At 30.6% G+C, this 12,467-nt stretch overlaps 1 long non-coding RNA gene across 2 annotated transcripts; it reads left to right on the forward strand.

Moving 5' to 3' along the window:
- The first annotated feature begins 2,651 nt into the window (after positions 1-2,651).
- On the forward strand, positions 2,652-8,193 carry LOC110617379. 2 transcript variants are annotated; one of them, XR_006350420.1, is made up of 6 exons: positions 2,652-3,009; positions 3,473-3,649; positions 3,771-3,898; positions 4,709-4,885; positions 6,006-6,077; positions 6,748-6,942. It is a non-coding gene; the product is annotated as an uncharacterized LOC110617379 (long non-coding RNA). The 2 variants fall into 2 exon arrangements; XR_006350421.1 differs by lacking the exon at positions 6,006-6,077 and adding an exon at positions 8,122-8,193 and having other exon boundaries at positions 2,653-3,009; positions 6,748-6,819.
- Positions 8,194-12,467: the final 4,274 nt, after the last annotated feature.

The raw sequence follows: 12,467 nt of genomic DNA on the forward strand, positions 1-12,467 counted from the left end.
GCTACACATTGAATAACCCATGTGAGAAATTAACCACCGGTTAATGCTAAAAATCCAGGTCTGGTGTTTAACTAACCTGACTTAAAGTCAAATTTGGAAATTGTTGCCGAAATAGTTTAACTACGCTTTTCCTAAGCGAAGCAACTCTGCAGGCTACAACATCTAGAGAGCTCAAATCATAGTCGTCTAACAACCTTGGATCCTTAGTCATCAGCACCACCGCCGGTGCAGTCTGTGCTACGTGAGTGACCTTACTCTCCTGAATTACTGTCAACATTGTCTTCATATCAAATTTAACCATGGACACCACCACCGCTCCTATAGTTAAAGCTCTCAGGAAATAACACAAGCCATAAACATGAAAATGAGGCAACGGAAAAAAGGAAGTTGCAGCTGCCATCCGGGTCGTGTAAACCTCATGACTTACAGCCACCATGCATGTGCAATTTCGATGAGTCAAAACCACTCCATTAACTCGATCAGTAGTCCGTGAGGTGATAGTTTAAAGTCGTGATCGCAATAATCTATTCAATGCTACAAATGTGTGTATTGTAAGCTGCAGATTACATTATGGACATTGGAGTATTGAGTGGAAATTGTGTGCATCACTTTTAAGAATCTGCTAGGATATGGTAGATGCCTTATATCTGATGCAGTTGTATCATGACAAGTTTCTAATTGCTATGAAGTGACTTCTAATAAAGGTTTATATCCTTTTAAAATAAAATACTAGAGACATTAGGAATAATGTATAGGAAAATTCTACGATAGCCACAATGAACTCAAAAAACATAATTGTTTTTGTGTTGTTTATCATTAAAAAGAGGAATTTTATAAATATTATGATATAAGAGAAATGAAAAAAAGGAGAGCCATGAGTAGGTGAAATAGGATAGAACATGTGAGTGAGCAATCTTCTTGTTCACTTTTTACTATAACGATTGCTTGATATCGAAACATAGTCATAACCTTCGAGGGAAATAAATTTGAATTATCATAATATCAGATTGAAGGGTTTTAGAGAAAGATTAATTATTTAAACATTATGTAAAAGTGGATTGAAGATACAAGAAGAATACACTCATAAAATAAGTGATAGTTATGAGATGGTAGGTATGATTAAGGGGTTAGTTTAGATAGTTATGAGATGGTAGGTATGATTAAGAGGTTAGTTTATCTCATTAATGAGATATTAGTTACTCTAGTTAGTTGTTATCTATATTGGTGATATAGTTAGATTTTAAACACTTTCTGAATAATATTGTGTAAAGTATAGCTATGAAAATATAATTATTTATGTTTCCTTAGTTATTTATTGGATTCTAGATATAACTCTTATTCCTCAAATAGATTATTAAATAAATGAATAAAATTATTTCTGAATAGCATAATGTGATAATGTAGTTGATTATTTGCAGGAATTAATTATGTTAGTATAAACTTTATGTTATTATCTATTGTTAAGAGCTACGTGGACCTGATCCTTTATTGGAGGTACGTAGGCAGCCTTCGGGTGCGGTCTAAAAATAATAAATGTTAAGACTTTAATTAGCATATGTAAATTCAAGCCATATTAATAGATTTTCACTTTCCATAAATTATTTATTGGAAATTTAATAAGTTTAATATTATTAAAATAATTAACATACAAAAAATTATATTTATAAGATTATAGATAAAAATAAAGTCACAAAAAAATCACTGAATTAGCTAACATACAAAAAAATAATTTTTAATTTATTCAATTCGATTTGATTTTAAATCGAACCGAATGAATAATCATCCCTAACTATATGTATATAATGTTAATGAGGATATTTAGTTCAACTTTTTCCCCTATATAATACATTTTGAAAGAGCTATTTTATCTATTTGGTAAACTCTTTGAAAAGGCGGCTGATTCATTTTAGAATTTTTTTTTATCAGACTGATAATTAATTAGACCTTATTTTTTATTTAAATAATATTATTCTTTTAGTATATATTAATTATAAAATTTATATATTTAAATAAATTATTTATAAATATAAATATAAAATATTATAATAATTGTATTAATGGTAATCTTTATTTTTTATATAATTAAAATATTTATATATATATTTAAAATATTACTTATTGAAAATGTAATAAGTTTAATGACTAAAATAATTAACATACAAAAAATTATATTTATAAGATTATAGATAAAAATAAAGTAAAAAAAATATCACTGAATTAGCTAAGATATAGAAGAACAATTTTTATAATCACCGTGATGATAAGAACAAATTGATACTTTTACCTATTTTCTTTACATTCATCACTCTCTCACAAATGAGAGCAAATAAATTTTATTTTTCTTTTTATGCTTTTTAATTTTTCACTCGTTCAAATATAAAGAGATTTTTTTTATTATTATTTTCTTTCTCTTCCTATTTCCCAAACAAAGTGTTAATTGGGAAATTTTGTTTTAAAAAAAATATATTATTAAGGCACAAATGCAGATGGCTACGGATCATTGGAATCTGATAAAAAAAATGACAGAAATATTGACAGGCAACAACCGCTCCTTCCAAGCTCGTATGTCCCCTGGTGATAGCTATTTCCCCATTATCCTCGGAGAACTGCCCAATCTCTCTCCTCCATGCAACTGGCGAGCAAACCAAGAAAACCACTACACTGACCAAAACCACCTTTTTCTCTTTTGAAATCTCTTTCAGGGGAATAAAAAAGAAAAAAGAAATCTCTTTCTTTCTCCTCTAAAACCTCACCTGCAATGGCTTTCTTCTCATTTGGGCTATACCATCTCCAACCAACCAATTTAAGAAACAATCCGTCTGCTTTCCTTCTTCCCTTAATCTGTCTTCACTTCATTCTCAGTTTTGTTTGGCTTTATCTCCACTTAGATTAGGTTCAAGATTGCTTGGCAGTGGTCTTCTTGCAAGAGCTGAAGATAAGGCTAGAGGGTATTCTTCTTCTTCAACTCAGGGACAAGCTCAACAGCCCAGTAGTGCAAAACAACTTCAGGTTTGTTTCAATAATTTATTGTCGCTAAAGCATCATTTTTAGGGGTACCCATTTCCTTGTTCAGTGTTTGGTGAAAGGGATTACTTGATTTTCACATGTATTTTTTAAATTGAACGGAAACCATATTTTTGGATTCCTCTATTGAGATTTGACATTTCATTTTCTGAAATACTCTTTGTTGTTTGTGTGTGATGTGTATGTGGAAATGTTCTTGTCACGCCTTTTTTATTACTTCTTTTAAATGTTGAAATGGATACGAGGTGGTTTCTCTTATGTCTGCAGAGTTACCGTATTTGCATTGCAGAATGCATATTGTTTATTATCTGAAGTTCTAGCTGCTTGTATAGGACTAATTTATTGATATGTGAGACCCATTCAATCATTCATTACACATTTATTCCTCCTTTATCTGCCTTTTTCTGGTAGCAGTTCATGTTAACGGTTAGCATATATATAAAATCAGGGGCTGACAACAGAAGCTGGGTCATGTGATCCTTTATGTTCACTTGACGAAACAAGTTCACAAGATTTTGCAGCCACGTACCAGCCAAAGACTGATTTGCTAAAAGCTCTTGCAGTATTCGCAGCAGCTGCAACTGGGGCTCCAGCGATTAACCATTCTTGGGTTGCAGCCAATCAGGTTAACTCTCTCGTGTGGAAAAATCTTATAATTTGATGTATTAATTATTAACAAATGCTTAAATATGCAGTAAACATGAAATGATATTTAATGGTTAATTTGATGAAATTTTCTGAGACAGGATCTTGCTATGGCATTACTCTTTGGAATTGGATATGCTGCCATCATTTTTGAAGAGTCTCTAGCTTTCAATAAAAGTGGAGTAGGATATTGATGGCTGTGAGCTTATGGGTAGTTCGAAGCATTGGGGTAAAAGTCATAATTACTGCTTAATTATTACTAGAGACATTTTTTTTCTCAAAGAATTACCGGTGACATTTAGTTTAGATTAAAGTGTATGTTTCCCATTCATCTTCTGGCCACTTGCATGACTGCCTGATGTATCAGTTTTACTTGTTCATAGAAGCTATAAAATAGACATAATTGAACTGAGATGTCTCTCTGTGATTTCCTTAAATTTGTTATAGCCCTATCTCATCCTGCTGCTGGCTAAATTTCAATAAAAGGCTTCTGTTATGTGTAACTTATGTTGCCCATGTGGGGTTGTCCTTTTACAGCTGCATACTGGATTGGTTACTAAACTTCGTTACTGATTGATCGATAAAATAGAACAACTTCATAAATGATATCCTTCATTTGTGTGGGTGGATGTTTGGGTATATTTACCTTCTTTTCTTTGAAGAAATTTTGGATCATCATGTAGCTGGAACTTCCTTGGTGAAATAATTTCCACAATTAGGCTGTAGTGGATTCTGAATTGGGATGCCATAAACTGATAGACTCGTGCATGGAAGCAAAATTTTTTGGCAGCGTGGTTTATAATGGCTTCCTGATAACTGAACCGTGAACTATAGAATTCCACATTGCTGTGTTTCAAATATCAATTATCAATTCTTGTAAGTATGCGAACAAATAAATTTGACCCTGCCAGTATAAGTCCAAAGTCTCCCACCATAACTATCATGCAAAAATGGGTCCCTTTTTATGTTTCATGAAAACAACCATAAGTTCCAGGTATTGTCTATTACACTAATATTTAGCTATCACTTTCTTGAGCAGGCACCTTCGACTGATATAGCTGTTTCGGAGTTGACACATGCTTCTGCAGAAGTAAGTGAGGTCGTGTTTTTCCTGCTTGGTGCCATGACCATCGTGGAGATTGTTGATGCTCATCAAGGTTTTAGGTTGGTCACTGACAATATAACCACTCGAAAGCCCAAGACTCTGCTTTGAGTGGTTAGTTCTATATTCAGTTGTCATCTTCATATTACACGTTTTTAACAAAGAAGATGAGATCAAATTGAATAGTTCTTATCATAGTAGTTCTGAACTTTACAATGAAACCTATTTATACAATAATTCTAAACTAGGAAATTTGAGTATACAAAAATTTAACTGCTCATTTTACAATATTAATTGCAACCTTAATTAGGAATCCTAGCCTAATTAGGAGTATTCAATAAATTAAAAGGAAGAATATTATCAACTCTCCCTTCAAGATGGTGCATAAATTTGAGTATACAAAAATATAACTGCTCATTTTACAACGTTAATTGCAACCTTAATTAGGAACCCTAATTAGGACTGTTCAATAAACTAAAGGGAAGAATATTATCAACTCTCCCTCTCAAGATGGTGCACAGATATCTTGTACATCCATCTTGCAAACCAAACCTTGGAAATGTTTGCTACAAATTCCCTTAGTGAAAATATCAATCAACTGATTTTCAAAAATGGAGCTCATCTTTGTAGTGCTGCAAATGTCTCTTGATAGTCAAAACTATAGGTTTGAGTGGACCACTTTGTACCAACCGACCTTCATATCTTTCAATAGACCCCTCTGCTTTGTGCTATGTACTTATTTGTGAATAGTACTTTTGAACTATATTGAAAATATGTTTTTAACTAAACAGTCGTTATGTGATATAATGGCTGTTATTTACAGGCTTTTAGAGGGCATTATTGTTACTTTCATAAACTCGGCTTTTGAGCCATACAGTTATTTGGCACTTTGTGCCCTACAGATACAGTTTTCTTATCTGACTTAACAGTCCCATTTAAATTTATAGGGGACAAAAGAAAAATAATAAATAAATAAAAGTATTAAGAGAAAACAAATTTTTTTTACATGAAAAAAAAAGAAAAAGACTATGAAATTAAAATTTGTATATATGTGAAATAATAGTATGATTTAGAATTGTTTCAAATTGTTTGCTATATACTTTATTGTTATTTGTTTGATTTATTGTTGATAAATGAAATTTGATTTAAATGATTTATTTTTTTAAATATAAAAGAAGTTGAGCACCACTAAGCAATTTGCTTAGCGCGTAGGAATGTATTTTTCCTCGCGCAGGTTGTAGATCCAAGGAACAGTAGATCAAGATCTGCATCAACCCAGTCAGAGTTACAACATTACTATCTTGGGGTATATTTTGTAAATTTCTTTATATAAAGTTACTTTTGGAAATATGGCATGTACATAAAGTTTTAGAGATAAAGTTGTATATAGTTTGAATTAGATATATTTGAATATTTTAATTTTGGTATAAATATGGGTTACTAGTATAAGTTTTTGTGTTGAGATTAGTAAGATGGTTTTTGAAGTGTTTGATATGGATTGAAATTGTTTTGAAGTTAAAAGAAGTTTGGGGGTTAAGGTTGAAGTTTATAGAAGTGTAACGTTACTATTCACAGGTGAAATTAAGTCCATATTTCATAGGAAACTCTGCCGGATTTTTGGTAAAAAAAAAAAGCCATAAATTACATGATATAAATTTGGTGTAAGTCATCTATAAAATAAATTATTATTAAAATATTAATTTTTCAAACATTTCAAAACTAAAATTATTAACTATGATTGCTAAACGAAGAAGTAAATTAAAACAGCAAAAGTCAAGTTACTTTATGCAACAGATCAAGAATTTATAATATTTATTTTCAACCATCGATGGTTTTTTCTGTGAGCCCTTTAGCCGCACCTTCAATTTTTTTGGATTGATATTTTAATAATGGTATATTTTATATTAAATATAAAAGAAGTTGAGCACCACTAAGCAATTTGCTTAGCACGTAGGAATGTATTTTTCCTCACGCAGGTTGTAGATCCAAGGAACAGTAGATCAAGATCTGCATCAACCCAGTCAGAGTTACATCATTACTATCTTGGGGTATATTTTGTAAATTTCTTTATATAAAGTTACTTTTGGAAATATGGCATGTACATAAAGTTTTAGAGATAAAGTTGTATATAGTTTGAATTAGATATATTTGAATATTTTAATTTTGGTACAAATATGGGTTACTAGCATAAGTTTTTGTGTTGAGATTAGTAAGATGGTTTTTGAAGTGTTTGATATGGATTGAAATTTTTTGAAGTTAAAAGAAGTTTGGGGGTTAAGGTTGAAGTTTATAGAAGTGTAACGTTACTATTCACAGGTGAAATTAAGTCCATATTTCAGAGGAAACACTGCCGGATTTTTGGTAAAAAAAAAAGCCATAAATTACATGATATAAATTTGGTGTAAGTCATCTATAAAATAAATTATTATTAAAATATTAATTTTTCAAACATTTCAAAATAGCAAAAGTCAAGTTACTTTATGCAACAGATCAAGAATTTATAATATTTATTTTCAACCATCGATGGTTTTTTCTGTGAGCCCTTTAGCCGCACCTTCAATTTTTTTGGATTGATATTTTAATAATGGTATATTTTATATTAAATATAAAAGAAGTTGAGCACCACTAAGCAATTTGCTTAGCACGTAGGAATGTATTTTTCCTCACGCAGGTTGTAGATCCAAGGAATAGTAGATCAAGATCTGCATCAACCCAGTCAGAGTTACATCATTACTATCTTGGGGTATATTTTGTAAATTTCTTTATATAAAGTTACTTTTGGAAATATGGCATGTACATAAAGTTTTAGAGATAAAGTTGTATATAGTTTGAATTAGATATATTTGAATATTTTAATTTTGGTACAAATATGGGTTACTAGCATAAGTTTTTGTGTTGAGATTAGTAAGATGGTTTTTGAAGTGTTTGATATGGATTGAAATTTTTTTGAAGTTAAAAGAAGTTTGGGGGTTAAGGTTGAAGTTTATAGAAGTGTAACGTTACTATTCACAGGTGAAATTAAGTCCATATTTCAGAGGAAACACTGCCGGATTTTTGGTAAAAAAAAAAAGCCATAAATTACATGATATAAATTTGGTGTAAGTCATCTATAAAATAAATTATTATTAAAATATTAATTTTTCAAACATTTCAAAACTAAAATTATTAACTATGATTGCTAAACGAAGAAGTAAATTAAAATAGCAAAAGTCAAGTTACTTTATGCAACAGATCAAGAATTTATAATATTTATTTTCAACCATCGATGGTTTTTTCTGTGAGCCCTTTAGCCGCACCTTCAATTTCTTTGGATTGATAGGAGTATATCTATTTTTTTCTTATGTGTAAAGGAAAGCTGACTCAGAAGGTTTTCCAAATATGTAAGAGGGAAGGAATGCTTCAAGAATCGAGTTCTTGATAAGGTGATTAATGACCTTTTTAGATTTCTGAACAAAGTAGGCAGAAGAAATGAAAATGATAAATCTTTTTATCTATAGTATTTTTAAAATTTAAAATATTTTTTATTTTTATTTTTAACTTAATAGATTTTAAAATGAAACGAAGTTGAATTTAAACGGAAATAACATATAGAAATTTAAATATTTAATTTTAAAAATAAACATATTAATCTATTAATAACATTACCATCCAAAAATGAAAGTGCAATTTACTCTTTATTTAAGTATATATTTATTTTTTTGTTTTAAATTAATGGGAGAGATCGCTAATTTTAATAAAAACAAAATAGAAATTTCTAATGTTGACATAAACAAAATTTAGAGACTAAATATTTGAATTTCAAAAATTAGAAAATCTGTTCATTGATATAATTAAAATTTAAAGTCTAAATTATAATTTTTTTTAATTTTAATATAAAATATATAACTTCTATAAATTTAATTTTTTTTATAACAAAAATAAGTGTAGTTTATTTTAAATTAAGTAAGAATAGAATAGAACCGATTCACTGAAGCTATCGTTCTATACTATTTGGTGTGAGGTAAGCTTTTCTGTTCAAATTTCTCCCTTTTCCTGCCGATTTTTCCTGGTTGATATTAATTTTATTTTGTTAATTTTATTCATTTTTTTTCCATCTTATTTATGGTGTTTCTACAAAATTCTAGTAGTTAGTCTCTTGAGAAGATTCTTCTGATGTTATACTCTCATCTTGTTATCTCATATTTTCTCATTGGCGCTGATTCTGTGTATATTTCTTTTTCACATGGTCGATGTTTAATATATTCTTTTGTTTTGTTTGCATTTGATGCCGAGTTGCATAAGTTTGTATTTGCTATCACTGTAATTTCACGTTACGCGCCTCTTTTCTATTCTTGGTTAGGATGTTTAGTTTATGGAGTTAGGCTTTGTTATATCTTAAGATGATATGCGACTTCGTTTCCAACTGTACAGAAGAACTTTCAATTCTGACGAAACAATTTGGTTATTTAGATCTTGGCTGTTGAAGCTGCAAGAGCAATTTTTTACAAGTAATGAGAATTAATATGATTTTCTTTTAATTTTTCTTTGTATTTTTATAGTGAGTCTGCTCTTGTTTCATCTTGGAAAGATGAGTTGTACTTGCACTCTTTTGTTAGCTTCCTGTTTCATTTTTTGTTATTGTAAGTAGTTGTCCATTATCTAAGTAGTGTCCATCATCTAGCCACTCCTTGATATAATGCCTAGAAGATAGGATCAAGTAGTATTGCATTTGTATGTAAATACCAGTATGTTGAACAGAAGGGGAGCTCAAATTTAATCCAACTTGTGGTATATTCTCACCCCAAGAAGAATACTCCTAAACCCAAGAAACTCTAAGAGGCTTTGACTGAGACCTAACAGCCCATGAAAATCCAAAGTCTAAGAAATTTCTTAGCGGGTTGGGCTAGCAATTACAGGATAGACCCATTAAATTAAAAAATGTTGAAAGTTTGTGGTCTCTGAGGTTCAAGAAGAGTACAAGCCCGGACAAAAATGAGAAGAGAGACCTGAGGCCTCAGACTCAAAAAGAATACAAGTCCAGGAAGTCACAACTGGACCAGGCTAGTTGGACTTGAGGGGGAGTGTTGGGAATCCCACATCGATAAAAGAAAGGAGAAAGGAAGAGTTAATAAAGTGAAGTGTGCCCAATTCGAATTGCCCAAGGGCATTTTGGAGAAGGCTACCATATCAAGCTTAATTAAGCCCCATTCTGGACCCAACACTCTCACCACATGTAGACTTAGACTAGGCCCATCATCAAATTCCAACTGTTACAGAGGGCCTACTCAGAAATAATAACAGAAATGGAAAGCAAATTTTAAGGAGAGCTTGGTGGCCACGTTGCATGCCACTGTTCATGTGGGTGGTGGCTTTGTCATAATACTTGGGATTCCTTTGACCCACTCTAGAGGACCGATGTGGCTTATTATTGCTCGTCCTTGTGACAAGCCACCTTGTCCTCAAGGTGAAAATCTGGAAACTGTGTCCACAATAAGGTTGTGTCTTCCCACGTTGCATCTTCTAGTGATAGTTTATGCCACTGCATTAATGCTTGTTCGATAAATTTGGAGCCCCGCTTAATCCAATGATAGTCCAAAACAATGTCAGGAATCGTGGTATTTGTCATCAGAGGAAGTGTTGAGCTGGTGGACCCGTGAGGGCTGATTTGCTTTTTCAAAAGTGTGACATGAAAGACCAAGTGAATGTGAGAGCTTGGAGGAAGGGTGAGGTAATAGACAACCTTACCAATGCGCTCCTCGATGGGAAAAGGGCCATAGAATTTAGAGTTCTCTGGACTTTTCTAGAATTTTCTGGATTCTCCTGGAATAAATTACATTTATGTATGAAACGGTGCCGTTTTGGATCTGTGTTTACGACGCCGTTTTGTTTCTGGATTTGCACCTGTCTTTTGCTTCCTGCGATGTCGTTTGGCTCTAACAGTATATAATCATCTCTTCAATATCCTTTTAAAATAAAATATTAGAGACATTAGCAATAATGTATAGGAAAATTCTACGATAGCCACAATGAACTCAAAAAACATAATTATTTTTGTGTTGTTTATCATTAAAAAGAGGAATTTTATAAATATTATGATATAAGAGAAATGAAAAAAAGGAGAGCCATGAGTAGGTGAAATAGGCTAAAACATGTGAGTGACCAATCTTTTTGTTCACTTTTTACTGTAACGATTGCTTGATATCGAAACATAGTCATAACCTTCGAGGGAAATAAATTTGAATTATCATAATACCAGATTGAAGGGTTTTAGAGAAAGATTAATTATCTAAACTTTATGTAAAAGTGGATTGAACATACAAGAAGAATACACACATAAAATAAGTGATAGTTATGAGATGGTAGGTATGATTAAGGGGTTAGTTTAGATAGTTATGAGATGGTAGGTATGATTAAGAGGTTAGTTTATCTCATTAATGAGATATTAGTTACTCTAGTTAGGAGAAAAATAAGGAAGATTGTAGAGTCTACCCAACTTTTAAGAACATTACATATATAGAGTGTATGGATTCCTAATGTATTTCTTGATAAATATTTCGATTCATCACTTGGAAGTAGATAAAGTTGCCTTTAAGATTATATTGAAGGTCTATGTTGGAAAACTAAATTAATCACTGCTATAGTTTATTCTTTTTAACTTTTTAGAAGCATTATTATCTTTGATAAGATTAGATAAATTATTTTGGCGGAATTAATATTATTTGATTTTAAATCGAACCGAATGAATAATCATCCTTAACTATATGCATATAATGTTAATGAGGATATTTAGTTTAACTTTTTCACCTAGATAATATATTTTGAAAGAGCTATTTTATCTATTTGGTAAACTCTTTGAAAAGGCGGCTGATTCATTTTAGAATTTTTTTTATCAGACTGATAATTAATTAGACCTTATTTTTTATTTAAATAATATTATTCTTTTAGTATATATTAATTATAAAATTTATATATTTAAATAAATTATTTATAAATATAAATATAAAATATTATCATAAGTGTATTAATGGTAATCTTTATTTTTTATATAATTAAAATATTTATATATATATTTAAAATATTACTTATTAGAAATGTAATAAGTTTAATATGACTAAAATAATTAACATACAAAAAATTATATTTATAAGATTATAGATAAAAATAAAGTCACAAAAAAATCACTGAATTAGCTAAGATATAGGAGAACAATTTTTATAATCTCCGTGATGATAAGAACAAATTGATCCTTTTACCTATTTTCTTTACATTCATCACTCTCTCACAAATGAGAGCAAATAAATTTTATTTTTATTTTTATTCTTTTTAATTTTTCACTCGTTCAAATAATAATAAAAGATTTTTTTTATTATTATTTTCTTTCTCTTCCTTCCCAAACAAAGTGTTAATTGGGAAATTTTATTTTAAAAAAAATATATTATTAAGGCACAAATGCAGATGGCTACGGATCATTGGAATCTGGTAAAAAAAATGACAGAAATATTGACAGGCAAAAACCGCTCCTTCCAAGCTCGTATGTCCTCTGGTGATAGCCATTTCCCCATTATCCTCAGAGAACTGCCCAATCTCTCTCCTCCATGCAACTGGCGAGCAAACCAACAAAACCACTACACTGACCAAAACCACCATTTTCTCTTTTGAAATCTCTTTCAGGGAATAAAAAAGAAAAAAGAAATCTCTTTCTTTCTCCTCTAAAACC

Source organism: Manihot esculenta, chromosome 4 (assembly GCF_001659605.2).
Source record: "Manihot esculenta cultivar AM560-2 chromosome 4, M.esculenta_v8, whole genome shotgun sequence".
Taxonomy (NCBI): domain Eukaryota; kingdom Viridiplantae; phylum Streptophyta; class Magnoliopsida; order Malpighiales; family Euphorbiaceae; genus Manihot; species Manihot esculenta.